We start from the raw sequence: 21,269 nt of genomic DNA, 5'->3' as shown, positions 1-21,269 counted from the left end.
TACAAGACAGAATGTCTCTAACAATATGAAAGCATTTTTGTAAACAAAATACATGTTAATACATAAGTATACATATGAAAATATAGGAGGATATGAACCAAGGGTTACAGTGGTGATATCTGGCTGGGACACAGGTGTTTTATTTTTTGTTTTGGCTGGTTCTGTATTCTGTAACACCTGTAGATTGATTCTGTAAAAATAAGAGTATTTAAAAATTAAACATAAAAAGATTATTTATCGTTCTTTGCTGTCAATAAACCAATACCAGGTTTTTAGGAGGACTAATAAATACATAAATACACAATTAAGATCTCCAGTTATTAGGCTCCTTAAGGACGGGGACTGCAATGGAGTCAGCTCTGTGTTCCTAATACTTTGCAGAGTGCATGAAAGCTAATTCAACAAATTAATTTAATGCAAAGGAATAAATATAAGAACTAGATTTGATGAAAATGTTTTGTTCTGCTTGGAAATTATTATCCTCTTTGTGGTTTTGTAATAAGCTGTTGCTATGTTCAGTCGTCAAACTTTTTGCTTCCCAGACATCTGACACTAGCCCAGGCCGTGGGCCTGTGGTAGTCTATGAGCAGCTCCAGTCCTTCCTTGGAGCTGTATCATGTTTCCACCACACCTGTGACTACCCGCTATTCCTCATACAGACCATGTGAATCTATACAACGGGAATGCTCTTTCCTACATTTTTCTACTTAGAAAAATTCTATGTTTTCCTTAATGCCCATTTCAAATGTTACTTATTTATTCCTAAATTCAGAATGATTCTCTCCTCACTCAGTTACTGGAATAGTTAGTTCCTTCACTTCTGGTAACATCATTATCATCATAGGCCTGTCTTCCACCATTTATGGTCCATCATTCAGGGTGAAGATCATGTTTTTTCTTCTTTTGCTCCCCAGTTCCTGGCTGAGTGTTGGGAACATGGTAGTAATGTCACAAGGTAAGAGTGGCTCCACGTGGCCATTCTAGTAACAAATGACCAGCAGGCGCCTGTTAAGTGGCTCTGGGCAATGTTGCTGCTTACAATGATAATATATACATACTAAAGATGGGAGCGACTCATTCCTGCAACTATACTTAGCGATGGGACTATTAGTGACCCCGAGATAGATATTCTGGGTGCAAAGACAGCAGGATAGCTTACTACACAAAAGGCAAGTGGGGTACGAGTGCAGGTATAAAGGCGAAAAGTCAGCCAGGGAGGACAAACGTAAAGGACCATCTGTGGCCCTGATGAGGAGACTGCAAAGGAAGTCATGGAGCAGGCGAGGTGGTGACTGATACCCTGTATGGAAGGTCAAATCATGCCTATTGAGGGAGCGGTCGAGGAGTGGTTTTCGCGGTGTGCCCGACCGATGTGTGGACATTTTCTTGCACCTGGCAGAGGCTAAAGCTAACTGCGTTCCACACCCAGGTTATCCTAGCATGGGTGTCTTCCAGCAGCGGGCACCCTTGTGGCTTTTAACTGCCTGACCTGTGGCTGCAATTTCATGGCCAACCTTCCATCAGGGAACATCAGACTCACCGAAGCGGAATAGATGGCAACAGAAAGGGGCATCCCTGGGTGTCAGAGCAACAAAGGGGACTTACCACTCAGGCATCTTACCACCTTCTCCTGGCTGGCTTGCCAAAAACTGTCACAGGTGGGCACAGGTAACCAGGTTCTTGGTGATCAGGACAAAGAATTGAACTGAACACCCAGAGTTTATAGCAAAGAACAGGGGAGCAGGTCAACTCCAAGCAGAGATTGACCTCATGGGCTGGAGGGATAATACTCTTATAGGGCGGATCCTTCCTGGCTAGTTTTGTCAGGCTTTTATTGCGCATGTATAAGTAGTTGTATTACTTTAAAGCTACTGCACATGTGGTCTCCCTGATTGGGCACCAGAGAAGGGGTCAAAGAATGTTACAGAATGGACCCCCATTCTCTTGGGGTTCCCCTGTACTAGGTTTGCCATGCCCGCTGCCAGGGAATTACAGTTCTCCATGTTAGAGATTGGTGAAAAGGAAAGGAATTATTTATTCAAGTTATACAGACTTGAGAGTAATGACTTAATGTCTTCATTAAAATCCCAAAGTCCCTTAAAACACCCACAAACACACACAGTCCTTCCTTCCCCCCTTTGCCCAGTCTGGGGTACCGTATCTCAGGAAAAGAAATATAAGTCCATAGCTTAGGTAGCCCCCGGCTCTTCCCAGTAATCCGTGCTCAGCTGGCAGGCCTCCCTCAGTTCCCAGCACCACCAGCTGTGTTGCTGGGATCTCCAGTTCTTACTCCAAAACCACAAGGCACCTTCTCATGGCCCACCAGCAAAAGTCCTTTCACCCCTCTCCTGCATTCTTCCAAACTGCTAAGAGAGGCTCCGCATCACTGTTACATCTTGCTTTCTGGCTTCCTAAGCTGCATGGCAAAGGGAGACCGAAAGCCAAGAGGTTCTCCCCTGCTAAAGCCACATGGTGATTCTCTGCTAAAGCCACGTGGTGATTCCTGTCATGGTTGCTGTGCCTGGGTTTAAATCCCAGTGCCAATCTTCCTCTGCAGCCCTATTTTCAACTCCTCCCACAATCGGCTACATTGCCAGCATTCACGTATTTTTCCAGCTTTGCTGGGCTGCCATAGTAAGTTAGGGCAGGTGTGGCCCCAGGGTGTGGAGCCAATCTTCTCCAAGCTCTCACACAGGTGCTGTAAACAGGGGGAGTTGCCTCCCAGTTACATCCTGGGTGGAAGTCACTCCCATCTCCCTGGCTCAAAGCATGGCCGCAGCTATTTAACATATCTATGAAACCAGTTAAAGGTTGTAGATATGTTAAATGACCGTTCTAGAGGTTATCTGCAAAACTGTTGCTATGCAAAATAGCTCTTACTGGCCCTGCTCCAGGTGTCCCATGCCTCAGTTCAGACTTGTAGGGGTGAGGACATCCCATATTTTAAATATTTCCTGGACATCCTGAGTTCTGGACCCTATTACAAATCCTTCTTTTGGGGGCCCCCTGGCTGTACCCTCTTACAGTAATATTTGTTGATTTGAATTCAATGTGTGTAATGAATAGCTTCAAAGCCTTTCCTTTTTCAGTACAGTTACTACGTTACCTATGCTGCCCCTATTCGTGCCTCATGACGATCCGTGTTATCCCTTTACAGACAACTGGTAGAGGGCGAGGGAAAAGGCTCACCCTAGCAGAACTGGAAAATTGTGATAACCATTGCTGCAGTTTTCCTTGTGCCAGTTGTTCTCTTCTAGTTAGGGAAAGTGCTCAGAGGGCAGAAAATAAAACCTCAAGGACGTTGTCAAAGCTAATATAAATAAGTGTAACACGATGGAGGGGAAGACATGGGAGGCTATTGTCCATGTCACTTCTAATTCAAGTAGGAACCTACTCCAGGCAAGTTGGTATTTTGAAACACCACAGGCAGCAGAAAAGCAAGCCCAGCAAAAACTAATATCTACAGACTAAAAACATTAAACCAAAGTCAATTTTTCTCAAAGATGTATCCAAGACACAATTTTATGTGTCTATTCTGGGTTTCATTAACCCTGAGTTCCCATAAGTGAGCATAACAGGTAGGGTCCTTTGTATCACAGTGGCCATTGCAGTCTAGTATTTTTGCCTCCAGACTTCCCTTGGAAAGTTTAGCTCATGCTGCATGTGGATGACAGCCACTCTGCACAGTCAACCAGTGGGGCCTCCCTCATCGATGGGCCCTTCATGTCCTAGCTTGCTTTGCTGAGGGAGCAAACCTCAGGAGGGGTCATGTGAAGTGCCATCAAATACCAGCCATAGCTGACTGGAGTGAGGGGAACCTCTGACCTACCAGCAAACGACACTAACACAAATAGCCTGTGATGTGGTCTGTTAAGAGGACCTCTGCTCTCCCCAAAAAACAAACAAGACATGGTGGTGACCAGGTAGTCCAATCAGATGTTCTTTTTGGGGATTTGAAACTGGGAAATACAAGAAGAGACTCAGTCAGTGAATATTTGCATATTAGAATGTATGTAGGCTTCCTGAGGTCTTTGCCTGTGTGTCTACTACTGTGCACTTAGTGCTGATGATGGGCTGGCACAGAATAGTTGCTCAGTAAATAGTTGTTAAATAAATAAATGAATGAATGGTAATATCAACAGTCATGTTGATAGAAAAGTACTAGAGCAGTGGCTGTCAAGCTTGGATATGTATCAGAATTTTCAGGGTACTTTGTGAAAATACAGAAGTCCAAGTGCTAGGTTATTTCAATGAGCCTGGGTCCCAGTAGTTTTCATGGATTTCCGGGTTATTCTGATACACACAAAATTTGAACACTACCCCACTACAGGGATGCTCAGTAAATCTCTACTGTTTGTGGGCAATCAGGTAACCAATGAGAATCTGCAGAACTGAGAGGGATCATGGCCACAGGCCCAATCTCTGCTGATGTTCTTGTGCTTCTTTGACGTTCTCATCACCTTTATTGTGAATCTTTTTATTTAGTTTTTTAAAAAATGCCATGTCCAGTTCCAGTACAGTCAACCATGTTGTTTGACAAAGTCCAGACATGGGGGATATGTCTTCAAAGAAGTGTATCCTGGCCTGGAGGACGTGGCATTGCTTGGGATTTGCGTGTGATTTTGTTCTTTCACTTTAATGGAATCTGCATTTTTACTGCTTTAATCATCTGGAACCTCCTGGAAATGATCACCACTCTTAGAATTGACCAGCAGCTGACACAAACAGGATATAATCAGACCAATGCGTCTCTGGTCAACAAGTCCCTGAATGTCTAAAAAGGTTGTTAGAGTAACAGCCCCTCCTTTACCTTGAATAGGAATATATATCAATTAGACAGCCATAGAAATAAGAAAAGCTGGTTAGCTATTAAGCATGTAGAAACAGTTACTATGAAGTTAAAGTTTATAGTACACAGAGAAACATTGAAGTTAAAGTTTATAGTACACAGAGAAACATTTTAGACAGAAAAGATAGATAGCTAAGTTAGATATCACAGAGGCCTTATTGCCTCTGCTCAATCTACCGTATACTTTTGCCCTGTGAACAATTTCTGAAAATGTCTAATCGTCTGATTTATAACTCTCCTAGTTAAAATAATCTTTGTTCACTATAACTGAATCTGTAGAAACTTTAGTCAAAACAATCCTTGTTTAATATAATTAAATCCATGGAAACTTACGTACTTTTCCTGGTTACCTTTGTATTGATTTTTCTGCTTAACTGATCATGCTATGCACCTACAAATGTTAATCTATGCCAAAAAAGAAAATATAAAAATCCACTTGTACTTGCAATAAACGAGTCAGTGCTTCACCTGCCTCTGAGCTGTGTAGTTGCCTAATCTCCACGCGCCAACGCCTCATAGCACCTTTGGGACCCCCTGGACTCTGCTGCGGCTGGACCGCGGCAAAAAACTTTTTATTTTGGGATAATTTTAGATTTACAGAGAGTTGCAAATAGCGCAAAGAGTTCCCATATGCCCTTCACCTAGTTTCTCCTATTATTAAAATCTCACATAATCATGGTATATTTGTTGAAATCAAGAAACCAACTGTGTGTCCAGCAGAGCCTCCCCGCCCTTCTCGGATGAGAATAATTCTACCAAGACATGATCTGCTTGGGGAGGAAAGGTGGGCAATCTCTCGAAGGAGAAGGGCCTTGCGCCTGTTCCTCAGTGGGTTTTTATTGGATTTAATTTGCAGAGGAATAGGTAAAGCTCATCAATCACTATCAGGCAGTAATGATCAAACAATAGATAACATTTGAAGAACTAGGAGGGCTTATTCTGATGCAGGGTCAGATAGCTAAAGGGCCATAAAACTTCAGGGAAACAAACTCATTCTATACTTGGACCCTTATCATTTAAATTGAGGGCATTCTTAACAAAACAGGTTTCACAGGATTTTATGCATTCTTTCTTAGGACTGATTGTCCCCAGAAACCCACCCTTACCAGCACAGGGCCGCACTGTCTCTGGCATTGTTTCAGGCTTAAGTCAGGCAGGGGAAGTTAAGGCAGCCAAGAAATTAGGAGACTTCTTACAGACAAAATGTGGACTCAGGCTATGTCAAAGCAGAGTGGTGAGGGTCTGTCACCCCCTTTTTATATAATCCCCCAAGTCCTTTCCTAATGGCCCTATGGTGACCATGTCTGTCTTAGGTCATCCCTCCCTTGAGGAATCTTACCTGTCTTTGGCTAACCAGTCATCCACCCGGGGCCAAGCAGGGTGAAGTAAAGGGGGCAGAGGTGGTACCCCTGCCAGGGAGATAAGCTTTGTCTCCTTAGTGGCTTATGGTCCCAAGGCCTTTTTACTCAGCCTTAGCCATGGGGGTTATAGCTTCGAAACCAGGCAGGGTGGTTCCCAACAACCAACATTTGTACATAAGTGTTAACCAAACTCTAAACTTTATTCAAATTTCACAAGTTTCTCCATAAAGTCCTTTTTCTGTTCCAGGATCCTACATCGCAGTTAGTTGTCCTATGTCCTTAGTCTTCTCTGGTTTGTGACAGCATCTCAAACTTTCCTAATTTTCATGACCTTAATTCATATAGCACCATCAGGTATTTTGCAAGATATACCTACATTTGGGTGTGTCTAATGTTTTTCTCAAAATTAGACTGGCCTTAAATGTTTAGGGGAAGAAAGACCAGTAGGAGGTGAACTGTTCTTTTCATTGCATTCCATCAGTAGTACATGCTAATAACATGATTTATTACTGGTGATATCTTTTTAAAGGTTTTATTTATTTTTAGAGAAAGGGGAACGGAAGGAGAAAGAGAGGGAGAGAAACATGAATGTGTGGTTGCTTCTCACACGCTCCCTACTGGGGACCTGGCCCACAACCCAGGCACATACTCTGACTGGGAATTGAATCGGCAACTCTTTGGTTCGCAGGCTGGCACTCAATCTACTGAGCCACGGCAGCCAGGGCTATTACTGGTGATGTTAACCTTGATCACTTTAAGGTGCTGCCTGACTTAATACTACAGTTACTATTTTTCCTCTTCCCCTAGAAGAAGTCACTAAGTCTAGCTCGCCCACAAGCTCCACCTCCTGGAGGGGAGCACCTATAGAAATAATTTGGAATTCTTCTGTAAGAATTTTTGCCTCTTCTTTCCTATTTGTTTATTTAGTCATCTTACTTATATCAACATGGGCTCATGTATGTTTATTTTGTACTTTGACTTTAATCTGATGCTATGTTACTCAGTGCTGGTGGGAATGCAAAATGGTATATTTCTTTACTTAAATTTTTCTAGCTTTGCTAATTGGGACCACTTTTAGGTTGACTTCTGTGTTTCTTTGACAGGTTATCATCTTTTTTGTGTGTATGGCAAAATACACGTAACATAAAATTTACTATCTTAACCATTTCTAAGTGGACAGTTGAGCGTTATTAAGTACATTCACATTGTTGTGCAATCATTCTTTTGTTATTTGAGCATTTCTGTATTTCTGGCACTGCAAAATGCTCCAGGCTCATCTTTTGTTTTTCCTGTACCAGTCCTAGCACCAGCTATTCCCCCAAGAGACTTGATTCCTTTAATTGAAGAATGCTATTTAGAAACCAAGATCTGGGTTTTGGGTGTGCTCATTACTACTAAAGTGTACCGCTTTTAATCCTTCTCAGCAGACAGAGCTACAAAACATGCTAATATATATTGATCTATGTATACTCACATACCTATAATTATTTCTATATCTCCCTATCTGTATATACATTAAACTAAATATGAGTTCATACTGTCTTGTACTCTAATTGAGCTCCACAGTATTCATTCTAGTATTTTCCCTTTGCTTAGTTATACCTTCTTTCTCTGATAGTGAGAAATGTAGTTCCCATTATCAGCCATTTATTTATTTCTTCAATCTTAGTATTCAGGGTCTGGCACAAATAATGCCCCTTTTTATTACAAACTCTTTTATTACAAAATCATAAGCATGTAATTCTGTAACATAACAATATCACACTCAAACATACCGTATGACATTTTAGGTGAAATGTTCAAATTAAAACTATGAATTATTACACCCATATTATTATCCTACCAACCACACTCAAGCAGGCATTGGGGACCGGCAGAAGTAACTCCTGCTTGAGTGTGGTTGGTAGAGTACATGAATGTTTTGCACAAGATGAACAGCAATTTGACCCCTCCCCCATGGCAGCCTCCATGAAGGAGCTGGGGACTGATGAGTACGCTCTCATTGGGATCCTCTGTTCAAGGACCAGCCAAGAGCTGCACAAAATTAACATAGTCTGCAAGGAAATGTACAAGACTGATCTGGACAAAGACATTATTTCCGACACATCAGATGACTTCCACAGGCTGATGGTTGCCCTCGCAAAGAGTAAAAGAGCAGACAATGGCTCTGTCATTGATTATGAACTGATTGACCGAGGTGCCTGGGATCTCTATGATGCTGGAGTGAGGAGGAAAGGAACTGATGTTCCCAAGTGGATCAGCATCATGACTAAGCAGAGTGTGTGTCACCTCCAGAAAGTATTTGAAAGGTACAAGTTGGAGAGCATCAAGAAGGAAGTCAAGGGAAACCTGGAAAATGCTTTCTGGAACCTGGTCTGGTGTATCCAGAACAAGCGCCTATATTTTGCTGGCTGACTGTCTGACTCCATGAAGGGCAAGGGGACACGTGATAAGGTCTTGACCAGAATCTAGATCTCCCGCAGTGAAGTGGACATGCTGAAAATTGGGTCTGACTTAAATAAAAAGTATGGCGAGTCCCTGCACTCTTACATCCAGCAAGACACCAAGGGTGGCTACTGAAAAGCGCTGCTGTCCCCAAGCGCTGGTGTGGATGACTGAGGCCCAAGCTGGTTCCAGCGACCAGGAGTGGTGCTCCTGTGCTTCCAGCCAACAATTCTAGAAAATCAGCTTGCAACTAATAGCCCCTCTGTGCCCATCCCTGTGAGGATGATGTTAGCATTGCACCTACCCCGGCCTTATTTCAGTTGCCTAGGAATTGCCTGGCTTTCCCGTGTAGTCTCCTTTTAGCCAAACAAATGAACACTCCAAGGAGTTGGAAATGAAATCTAGGATGTGAAACACATTGCCTCTTGTGTACTGAGCCAAAAATAGAAGAATAAACTGAACTTTTACTTAAAAAATTAAAATGTTGAAGCATTTTGCATTCTTGAAATAAGCATTTTTTTTGTCATGGTACTATTTTTTTTTTCACTATACTGCTAGATTCCACTTGTGATACAGTATTTTACTTGTCTAGAAATTTAAAATCTATATAACTGAAATTGCCTCGTAGTTTCTTTTTTCTATTTGTCAAGCTCTGTGCTTCTATGGCACCCTAGTCATAACTGTCAAATACTTATTACCCTGATGAAAATTATATATCTATCTCTGTGTCAGCAACTGGTGACTGGAGAGCAGGGACCAGATCGTATTTGATTTCCTGCCCTTTGTGTCAAGCACAGTGCCCAGAAAACACGGTGGGAACTCAATGACTCTGTGGTGAGTGAAAGAATGAACAGCTTTTAGGAATATTTTCCTGCAATCTAACTCTACCTACTGTTGGTAGTTTGCCATATATTATCTTCATACCTCTTTTGTTCCAATGCCAGTAACATCCATGTTTCTATCTTCACTAGTTCCCTTGTAGAAATACCATTATTGAATACAATATTGCAGTTAAAAGGAATAAACTGGAACCAAGTGTATGAGCATGGATGGATCTCAAAAGTATAAGGCTAAACTAAAAAGCAAGGATAGGTATAGCATGGGTATTATAGACTTTTAAAAATGCAAACAGTACTATGCACTTGAGCTGGTTATGTGCTGTTGGCTCTCAACCCTGCTCCAGCCTTTCTGTGCCCTCTTCAGTATCACAAGGGGCTGGAAACCTGTGAACTACATGTCGCAGGCTCCCTTGGTTCTGCCAGTGCTTTGCACTGACAAAGAGATTAGAAGACCGAAGAAAGGGAGAGGCCATTTTCCTTTCCATTCCAGGCGGTACTTCTAGCAACAGCGGCAGCAGCAATGGCAGGAAGTGACTGGAAATGAGCATGTCAGTAGTGTCAGTGCCTATTTTAGCAGCAGCAGTGCCAACATGTAGCAACCCAACAGGGAAGAAAGCAGGTACTCTGATCTCATTCTCCTTTCCCTCTCCCCATCCTGCCAGCACTTCTCACTGGCCAAAACCAAGCAGAAGTCAGCAGTTAAGGGAGTCCACTGGGGCAGTCTGTACCACTCAATTTTCTGAGCACAAAAAAACATGGAGACTTGATCTGGAGGGGCCAATGGATGAAACTGAACATAACCCCTTAGCCCGTTTGTTCCTCCAGCCCCTTCCTTTACACTTGTAGCCAATTCTCAGTATTAAATCTTCCTTTGTGTGAAATACATAAAGTGGTTTCTATTTTCCTGATTGGACAGTAACTGATTCAGTATAGTTTATGACTATAAACATATGTATCAAAGAAACAATAACTTGCATGGAAACAATAGACTCCAGATTCAAGATAATGCTTATCTCTGGATAGAAGAGAAAAGAATGGAATTGGGGATAAGTACACAGGCATCATCCTCTGTATCTGACATATTTAATTCCTTAAGCTGGAGGGTGAATGTATGGATACTTTAAATGTTATTCTCTATATTTTCATATGCTAGAACTAGTTAGCCATCCTCATAATTACTTATGTTTGTGTGTGTTTATATGTGAATAAATCAATTAACGAACAAATGAATGAGACCTGACTCGGCATTCTGGTATTTTGACTGTCATTTATGCTTATTTGAACTGAGATAAGTTAAGCTAATTAGGTTCTCTTAGTTTTTGCATCCTCCCCCCCGAGGAGAAGGATAATATGGCATCTACCTTTCAGGACTCTGGTGATGATTGAGTGGAATAATATATGCAAAAGTTCCTAGTACAGTGCCTAGCACATGGCAAGCCCTCACCAAATCAGTTTCCTTCTTTCTGAACTTTCAAGAATAAGGGCTTGATTTTGATAAACTTTGAATTTCAACAATTATTTTATGCCTTAAGGAGATGTTTTCTTTTCTTTCTTTTTTAAAGCCTTTAGTGTTTCTTCTCTGATTACAAGAGTGGCAGCTGTTCAATATAGAAAAATTCAAAAAATACAGAAACATACAAAGATGAAAAAATGTACTTTAATTCTACCCCTCTTAACTTCTATAAATGTATACAATATTAAAAAACAAGAATAGCAATATATAGTCCTGTGACATTGTTCTTTAACTTCACAATATAAGGTAACCATTTTTTTTTATGTCAAATATTCTATGACATTACTTTTGCTGGTCAAGTATTTGGGATGTTTAGGTTTTTCTAATATTTCACTACTTTAATCAATGCTGCAATAAACTTCCTTTTGATAATTCTTTGCCCACATATCTTATTATTTCCTTGAAAAAAATACTTGCAGAAATCTTGGTCAAATTATATGTGCATTGATGACATCTTATGTCTATAGCTACCTTGCTTTTAAGAAAGATTGTATAAAAAGAAATACAGGAAGGGAGGAAGGAAAAAAGAAAGAAAGGAAAGAAAGGAAAGAAAGAAAGGAAGGAAGGAAGAAGGAAGGAAGGAAGGAAGGAAGGAAGGAAGGAAGGAAGGAAGGAAGGAAGGAAGGAAAAAAGAAAGAAAGAAAGAAAGAAAGAAAGAAAGAAAGAAAGAAAGAAAGAAAGAAAGAAAGAAAAGAAAGAAAGAAAAGAGAGAAAAGAAAAGAAGAAAAAGAAAGATTAGCCCTGGCTGGTGTGGCTGAGTGGATTGAGTGCCAGCCTGCAAACCAAAGGGTTGTCATTCCCCTTTGTTCGATTCCCCGTCAGGGCACATGCCTGGGTTGCAGGCCAGGTCCCCAGTAGGCGGCGTGCTAGAGGCAACCACACATTGATGTTTCTGTCCCTCTCTTTCTCCCTACCCCTCTATCTAAAAATAAATAAATAAAATCTTAAAGAAAATGAAAGATTATATCAATTCATATTGCCTCTAGCAGTGTTGGAGAGTACTATTTTTCCATATCAGGAAGTCACTTTTAAAAGGAGAAATTGGAACAGACATGGACTTAATAGTGGAATCTACAACAACAGCTTCTAACTGGCTTGCTGTTTAAAGAATACCAGCAAAGTGCCACATCATCACAGAGCAGAGGACTTCCATGGGCCATTGAAATCTAATTTTAATGGGTTGCCGTGCAGAGGGATTCCAGTCAAGCTTTTAAGTGCCAACTTCTATTTGGACTCAATTTAATACACACATCAGTTGGAGGTGATTTGGGAACCAACTGATCTGTGGGTTTTCTAGATCCAGAGCTGACAGTTGGTCTAGTTGGAAAATGATGAAAAATGAGCCATGTACTCTTCTCCTGGCCAAGCCCTAAGACTTGGCTTTCTTGTGTCTTGAACACCCAGCTGTTACCTTTTCCCTGCCCCCAGTTTGAAGACTGACTCTGATGGTTAAATGCGAAAGACGGAGAGCAAAACTATCAGCTGATCAGAGTTTTTGCTCTTTGTTAATTTCTGCAACTCTAACCCTCTGGCACTGGCTAGCTTCACTCTATTAGAACCAAGGAATTTCAAAAATAGTTAAAGTTAATAAGCTGCTCTTTTTGATAGGACCTTGAAAACTTAGCCGTAATTAGTAGGAAATGCAAAGTGGGGAAAGTGTCACTTGCTGATAAACAGAATTTCCTCTCTTGTTGATACAAGAGTACTGGCTGTATGTGAAAGTGATGCTCCATTAAGTCAAAGAAGATATGACTGGGGTTACAAATTGAAAGCAAATTGAAGGACAAGGACCAATCTTGAGAATGACTGCCCTAGGTTAAAATCAGATCCCTCCCCCAAAGGTACAAAACTATTGTCAAAATATTGCTAAGAATTCATGGCAAAGTCTGGTAACCTCAGAGGCTTAGTCATCAGAGCCAAAGTAGGACATGGAACTTCCCATTCCTTAGTAATAAAATGAGCACAGGAATTATGGGTACCGAAGAGTCAAACGCTAAACCGGTGGCAGCTCTCTGTGGTTCACCAAACTGTGAACACCAAACCGTGGCTCAGTTTGGGCAGGATTTACCCGTGTGAGTCTCTCGAAAGCAAATGCAAATAAACAGTCTGGAAATAGTGGAAATGGCTCAGTGGCTGGGGAGAAGTGACAGATTGGAGCAGGTGACACCTTATTTAAATGGGGCTTTCCCTAAGGGAGCCTGCACTTGGCTATATTCTATGGTAAAAGAATTTTAAGTGTTAAATGGTCGAGCATGTTTTCCCATTTGAATGGTTATGGGTTTATTGTAATTCATAGTTAAACCATCTGACTAGTACATCAAAACTTTCATTATATATTATAAGAATAATATACTTCTTTCAAAATAATGTAATTAGGTTTAAAAATGATATAAGTTTAAAAGTTAATTAAATATGAATGTAGGTAGAATTTGATTCTACCAAACATTGAAAATTTGGAATGCTAGGGAAAAATGTGAAGATAACTGTTTTAGGATCTTCTAATTTTTTCTCAAGGAGGGGTGGGTGGAGGTGGAAGAGGGTATGGGGGGTAAATGGTAATAGAAAAAATACAATAAAAATGAACTATTACAAAGTACTATATTTCATTGAATCAAAGAAGCTTTTAATTATAAGACAAACCATTATTTTATGTACTGCAAAGAAGCAAGAAAATACTGCCAACTGAACTACGGCCCATGCTTACCTAGCTCACTTTGAAATTTATGTTTAATGAAAGCTGTCTTTTTACTAAGCATAATTTTTTAATCATATATTGCAAGGCTCTGTTTCTGTGCCTTCCTGTATGTATGGTAACTCTTCATTCCAATCTAAATCATAGTGTAATCTTTTTGAAGACATTTTAATGACGATACATTTCAAGCCCTGTGGTACCAACCCTGCCCATAACTCAGCTGAAGTGACAGCTGAGCGGCTTTGACCACGTTTGCACATGCCCAGGTAATGGCCACGCTTTCTCACTGCATCCGATTTCAGAGGAGTAGGAAGGTGAAAAAAACTGTGCATCATAGAGTCAGGGACATACAATAACACCTTCTTTAAGGTTCTTTTTCAAGGGCACTGGGAATTGTCTCTTTTCCCATGTCCTGTGCTTTTTCTAGGAGCAGAGATCACTGACAAAGGTGAGGTAATTTAGAAAGCTTTGAAGGAAATAATGAATTGGATATCAGCTCACTGTGACACTTCGTATTACCCTGTGGTGCACCTGGGTGACTTCTTCATGCATCAACTCATCACACAACTGTGATGTACGTGCAAAATTCCCAACCAACTCCAGTTTATGAAGGATTCACCTCTGTGGCTCCATCACCCACCATGCCTTGCAAAAAACAGGTAACAGATGAATGATAGTTGACAGGACAATTAGTGGTAGAAAATTTACAATCTCACTCTTCAGTGAAAGAGTGATCTTTCAGTGGTGATATCCTTGAACAGATGCTCACTGCAAGTGAGTGTTATGAGGACTTACGCTGGGCACAAGCACTATTCTAACTGCTGTGCATTTGTTAATTAACTACTACTTAAGAACCCCGAGGTAGATACTGTTATTGTCCTGATTTTACATATGAGGAAACTGAGGCAGAGAGAGGTCCATTAACTTGCCCAGGATCATATAGCTGTGAAATGCCAGAGCTAAGTTTGAACCCAGGCAATTGGGCTTAGCATTCGTGCACTTAAAGGTTATGATTTGCTGCCTCTACCATATAATCACTGATGAGCTGTAATAAAAGAATAAAAATGCATATGAGTATCCAAATCTACAGTGACTTAATAAACATACAGAGTAAACCATGCTCTCTGGATTCTCCGTAAACTTTTGTTTGTTAATTGTTCAAAGAGTGAGGCAGAAAGAAGAACTCCACAGTGTATTAAAATTAACAATAAAAAAACCCCACACTGCCAGCTGATGCACTTTGACCATGAAGTCAAGGCAAATACCAAACCAAGCCAAGGAATGTCAGGCTCTCCAAAAATCGTGTTCACTGCGGACACTACTCAGAACTCAGGAGTCCTCCTCATATGTGCCAGCCACGTGTTAAGTCCAAGGCCTTATTTTGACCACACAAACCCTGAGTCTCAAGTCTCAAGTCACTGTCACCTAGATTCAGGCAGGCTGCAGTGAATACTGCACTAGGAAGTTAATTAAACTGAGAAATTGAATTTTTCTTTCTTAAAGAAATGGTTATTGGGTGTTAATCAGCTGTAAAGAAGAAAGCAGAAAGCCAAAGGAATCCATAAAGGAGCTTTGCCCTGTGCGCACAGTCGCCTCACTTCTGATCTCCATAACCGAGAAAGACTTTGGCTCCGGCAACATCCTCTGTGAAGGTAGCAGCCTGAATCACTGCCACCAGCAAATGAGTTTTCTCTGCTAAGAATGAATCCTCCTGAACTGCTGAAACAAAGGTCTGTGATACCAAATGGCTATTATTTATGTGGAAGATTGCTAGTTACTGCAAGACCTGCCCTTCCCCCCCATCCCCTTGCCTGGAAGCTGCAAGCTGTGGTATGCGGCCTCAGGTCTAGCGCAACAAAACTCACAGAAAAGAAAAACCAGCCTGGCAAGTGATATGGTCAGGTGAAATGTGAAAGCTGCCCCACAAGTTCGGAAACACACATAAAATAAGCAAGTCAAAATAAAGGAGGGACTGACTTATTGTACTATCTCATACCTTTGAGATAACCCACATGACTGAATTATTGATTTTTGACTATATCAGAAAGCGATACTTGGGGGAAGGCAAGGAAGACAAACAGAACTCTACTGATTTTGAAATCTTCTCTGAGTCAGCCACAGTGACTTACTGAGCCCCGGCCACAGGTCATATTCCTAAGTTTCCCTTTCTCTCATATCAATAGTCTGGAGATTTTCACATTAAAATGTTGTAGTATACATCACTATAAAAACTGAGAGATGTTCCACTACCATTGCTGGTGTTACTTCTATCATAACTCAGTACAAATTCTTGATAAGTTTGCCTTTTGTGAAAATATATTCCCACATGGTTGACTTGGCTGGGAATAGCTGTGTGTCACTTCCTCCACCCCAAGGAAACCACGTAGGGTATTGTTGCAGACTCTATGTCATCTCCAGGCCCTGTCCAATCACATGGTTCTGTAAAAACAATATCATCTGGAGCAGTATTCCATTTCGCCCAGTCAGATTCTATGCCACTTAGTACTCTGGCTATACATTCTGGCTATTTCAGATGAGATCAGGAGCGTTCAGGGTGGTATGGCCGTAGACCATTCCAGCTATTTCAAATGAAATATCCCTAGTTGGCTGAATGCTGAAGATGGAATCCTTTTTTCTACTAAATATATTTTTTACAGATTATATTTATTTATTTTTGGAGAGGGGAAGGGAGGGAGAAAGAGGGAGAGAAACATGTATGTGTGGTTGCCTCTTGCATGCCCCCTACTGGGGACCTGGCCCACTACCCAGGCATGTGCCCTGACTGGAAATCGAACTGACAACTCTTTGGTTTGCAGGCTGGCACTCAATCCACTGAGCCACACCAGCCAGGGCTGGAACCCTTTTAAAGCAACAAAAACCAAATAATCATAAAAGTAACAACATAACTGTCTATTTTGGCAAGTATAGTCCCTGATACTTTGGCAAGTATCAGATAACTAAAGCATAAATGCGTGGTGGGTGTCAGATACTGTTGGACACTTTGGAGACACCCCCAACCCCATGCCATCACTCATTGTCTTCTAGTCACTTTTTCCTGAATGATGGCTTCTGTGACTGCTGTCACTCCTTGCGCTGACTCTGCTATGACAGTCAAGGTTCAGGTAGTCGCTTGGAGGCTGCTCCAGCTCCCCCATGCACCTTAGGGCACAGTCCCGATCCCCCTCCTCTTTGTGTTCTGGAGCGGGTGACCCAGAGCTGTGAGTGCAGGGTGTGGGGAGCACATGCACTTATCCGGGTGCTCCGGGTACCCCTAGACACCTCCCTTGGGGACTCCTTCCCTCTTCATCCTTTCACCCGTCCCGTCTCCTCCCTCTGTCATGTTTAATGGGACAAGAGCTATGCCTACAGAAGAGCCCAGAGATAATCCCAACAATAAAAAGGACATAGGACACGGATAGTTTTCTAGGGAAGATATCCAAGTCTCAAAAATATATATACAAAAAGAACAAATCCCAGTGGTTTTCAAATAATGCAAAATGAAAAGTAATAGGATATACCTATCAAAAAGGCAAAAACTAAATGGAATGAGGGAGAGGGAGGGGAAAAGGCATTCTTACAGTTTGGGGAATGTAAATTCATACAACTTACTAAAGGACCATTTAGAGTATGTATAACATCCTTAAAAGAAGTATACTGTTAAATTCAGGAATTTCACTTCTGAGAATTTTCCCAAAGGAAAAATAACTGAGACAAGATGTATATAAATGTATTTTCAATACAGCAGGTTTTATAATAGCAAAAAGTGGTTTGGTTAAATAAATTTTGCTCCAGTCTTACAATAGGATAGTATGTGATAATTAACATGATTTTATATATATATATATATATATATATATTTGACTTAGAAAGATATTTTGAATATTGAGTTCAGTGAAAAAGTAGACCAACAGTATAGTTGATCAGATGGGATTATATTTTTGCAAAAAGATTTCTAGCATGTTCATGCTAAGACAAAAGTCTGGAATGATATATGCAAAATATTAATGAGATGAGAGGATGGAAGATTTATATTTTAATCTTTCTACTAATATATATATTTGTACTTTCTGGTGTACAAAACTGTATATGCCATCTGAGTAAAAAAATTGCTTGTGTGCAGTGAAAAAATATAGATAAGTTTTCACTTTTCTATTCCTAATAAGAAACCCCACGAAATTATAGTATTTTAAAGCTGAAAGCTTTCTTAAAAAAATACATTAACCCCTTATTTTACAGATATGCAGACTGAGGCCCTGGGAACTTAACTGACCTGTCAAAGTTGTCACCCAGGCCACCTCAGAGTGAGGGGCTGTAAAGAAAAATTCTACCCAGTTTTCCCTCCAGGTCTCCCCTAGTCTTGTGTCTTTCTTTACTCTCACACAGAACACTTCACCTCTGGTCACCAAATGTGTGGAGGTTTTTCCTCACGCCGAGCAATTCTCTGCAACGCCAGCCAGGTGTCTTACAATTTCTGTCAGTCAACTCAATTCTGACACCATCTACCCAGAGACAGCGTCAGATCCCGCAGGTTAAGGGCTCAGGCCCACAAGACTGCTCCTACCCCACTTCAGATGTTTATTACAAGTAGTAGGTCCCCGGGTGACCCACAGCTATTGTCCGATTTGGCTACAGATTGGAGATTCCCAAGATCCCCTTCCACAGGTTCAATTACGGAATTTGCTGGTATGGCTCACAGAACTCAGGGAAACATTTACTAGCTTATTAAAGGACATGATAAAGGATACAGATGAACAGCCAGGTCTGGAAGGGTCCCAAGCACCAGAGCTTCTGTCCCACAGAGTTGGGGTCACCAGCCTGGAAGCTCTCTGAACCCCTTATTTTGGGGCTTTTATGGAGGCTTCATTACGTAGGTGTGACTGACCACGAGCTTCATTTTCAGTCCTTCTCCCTTCTCAGATGAGTGGGGGACAGGGCTGAGAATTCTAAGCTTCTAATCATGGGTTGGTCTTTTTGGTGAGTAGCCCTCACCCAGGACCCACCCAGAGTCACCCAGGAAATTAACGAGTGTTTCAGGAGCTCTGTGTCAGGAACCGGAGGCAGAGATCTGTGTGTGTTTCTTATTATAAATCACAATATTGTAACAGTGGGGACTTGTAACCGCCTCCCCCATTCTTTTGACATTGTCTCTCTAAGTACTGACTCTAATATGTAGCTTACAGATAAACAACATGTTTGTATAAGAATCCTAGGAACTAACTTCTAAAGAGACAGACCCTGACCTTCAGGCATCTCTGTTCTGGGAGATTTGCTGACCTTCGACTGACCGTGGAGCCACAATGACGTGAAGCCAGAATGACTCACACCAGACCAACTCTGTTCTTACTGGAATGGATTGTGCCCATCTGCACGTAGAGACCTTTTCAACCCTCTCCCCTGACCTCCTTGTTCTGTTCCCCTCTCCCTCCTTATAAACACCTCTGCCAGCCCTGAGGTATGGTGACAGGCTTTGAGGTGAGAATCCTGCATTTTCCGGGTGGCCGGCATCTGAATATACCTATTCCCTTAACATCACACCTGTCTCTTTAGTATTGGCTTTTGAGGCAGCAGGCAGTGTTTGGTTACAATGTCCTAGGTAGAGTCAGCAGCTGAACCCAAAGCAGCAGCTCACTGCTTTTTCTAAAGTGACATAGTACCTCTGAAGGCGGCCCCAGCACAGAAGTGTTGCCAGGAGGGCTGTGTGGCTTATGTGGCAAAGCCATTTGCTGGCTCTTAGTAATCTTGAAAATGGCCCAGGTGACCACAGCCTGCTAAACAGCTGAAAGAAAACTTGCAGAGCATGAAAAACGCTCCACCAGATTGCCTGATAAGCCATCTTTTCCCATTTGGCAGGTGAAATGCTGTCCAGAAAAATGCTACACTACAAAGAACACCCTTCCCCGAGGTGTCAATGACATCTTTCATGAGGAAGGCTCTAAGCCAAGAATAATTAAGCAAGCCCCACAGCCAGGAGACTAAATGGACCAGCCTCTATTCAGTGTGGGTTGGACCAAATGAATAGGTCAGTTGAGATCAATAAAAGAAAAAAGTAATTAGAGATTCTTACTCATGTGTGCTGCCCTTGCCGTAAGGTTAGCTCTTGAGGTGACATTGGGAGGCTCACTAATTCAGCTTTGGCTGAGTGACACTGTAGATTGATTCCGCATCTTCACAACTATATGGGGGCAATTAGCCTACATACGCTGGAGTTCTTAGACAGTGCACCCTCCCCTTGTCCTTCCACCTTCCTGAATACTCCCAGTCTCCCCTAGGCTTCCTCTGGAGACTTGGACCAAAATCCCATAAGATTTAAAATCACTTTCATCCAGTCAGGCAAAGGGCCACCTCAACATCATTGCGCTGGATAGAAGAATCTGTTCAGGTTAAGAACAGTAACGCCTTCTGTTACTAAGTTGATCTGGCAGCTGTATATTTTTCCTGAACTGTTTTTTCGTACTTGTTCCTTGAATTGATCTTTTCTTCTTGCTTCCCAGGGGGTCCTGGACTAGGAGGGCTGAAGTATGCCTGGGAGGCTTGCCCAAGTGGTGAACCTTGCTTGCATTGGTGTGGATCAGGTTGGGCTGCATGTAACAGAAGGATGCATCACATCTGGCTTACATCGAGAACAGCTTCTCTCGTCTGTGGCTCACATCCAGGTTACATCTGAGTACCATCTGGGGCTTAAAACTATTGATCTTGAGCCTCAGCCACAGAGATTCTGAATCTGTGGGCCCTGAGCACTAGATTAAACAACAATAGCAACACCACCACCCCAAAAGCAAAAGCAAAAAACCTCTTTTCAATGGCTTTTCGCCCTGATGGTATGTCAGAAGCACCTGGGGGTGGGGCTTAAAAAAACAATGCCTTGCTGGAGCTCCGTCTCTGGGTTCTAATTCAGTTGGCCTGTTGAGAGGCCCAAGCAGTGGTAGTTTTATAGCTGTCTCAGGTGATTTTAATGTACATCCAGGGTTACAATCCACTGGCCTAGATGCTCTAAATTAGCTTGAGTGACCTGACCTGCATGAGTTCCAGAGTATGGGAAACACCTGCAAATCAAATAGCTGCATCCTTTGATCATCTTTAAGGAACTGTGTAGAATGTGTTGGAAGAATCTTAGGGCTGGTTTTGGAAAGACTTGAGATGGGCAAATATGATCCCACTTTTGAAAAAGTCTAAAAAAGAAAGGCTCTCTAATCTGTAGTTCTGGCAATTTGGCATTAAGCCCAGACAACATTTCTTTTTATTAAAATTATGGTGTAACAGCAGTGACCAATAGGAGACTGCCCAGGCTCAGCAAGAAAAAGACACATCACATTAACTATGTTCTTTATTTCAACAGGGTTGCCTGACTTTTAGATAAGAAATGTGTGTGTATATGTTTATTAAACTTCAGAAAGACTATGGCAAAACTGTGTGCGTGTGTATGTGCGTGTTAAGGTAAGGAATGGAGATCCATGCCTCTCAAAATTTCTTGTGCAGTGAACCCTCTGAAGATCTTGTAAAACTGCAGAGCCTAACGGTGTGGAGACGGGCCTGAGAATCTGCATTTTAAAAGCTCCAGAGTGGTGCACAA

The 21,269-nt window shown here is 41.7% G+C and overlaps 1 pseudogene; it reads left to right on the top strand.

The window, feature by feature from the left end:
- The first annotated feature begins 8,154 nt into the window (after window positions 1–8,154).
- Window positions 8,155–8,829, top strand: LOC112305739 (annexin A2-like; annotated as a pseudogene).
- Window positions 8,830–21,269: the final 12,440 nt, after the last annotated feature.

Source organism: Desmodus rotundus, chromosome 2, assembly GCF_022682495.2.
Source record: "Desmodus rotundus isolate HL8 chromosome 2, HLdesRot8A.1, whole genome shotgun sequence".
In the NCBI taxonomy this organism is placed as follows: Eukaryota; Metazoa; Chordata; class Mammalia; order Chiroptera; family Phyllostomidae; genus Desmodus; species Desmodus rotundus.
Note: the sequence above shows the minus strand (reverse complement) of the source record. Positions and strands in the feature narration are given on the sequence as shown.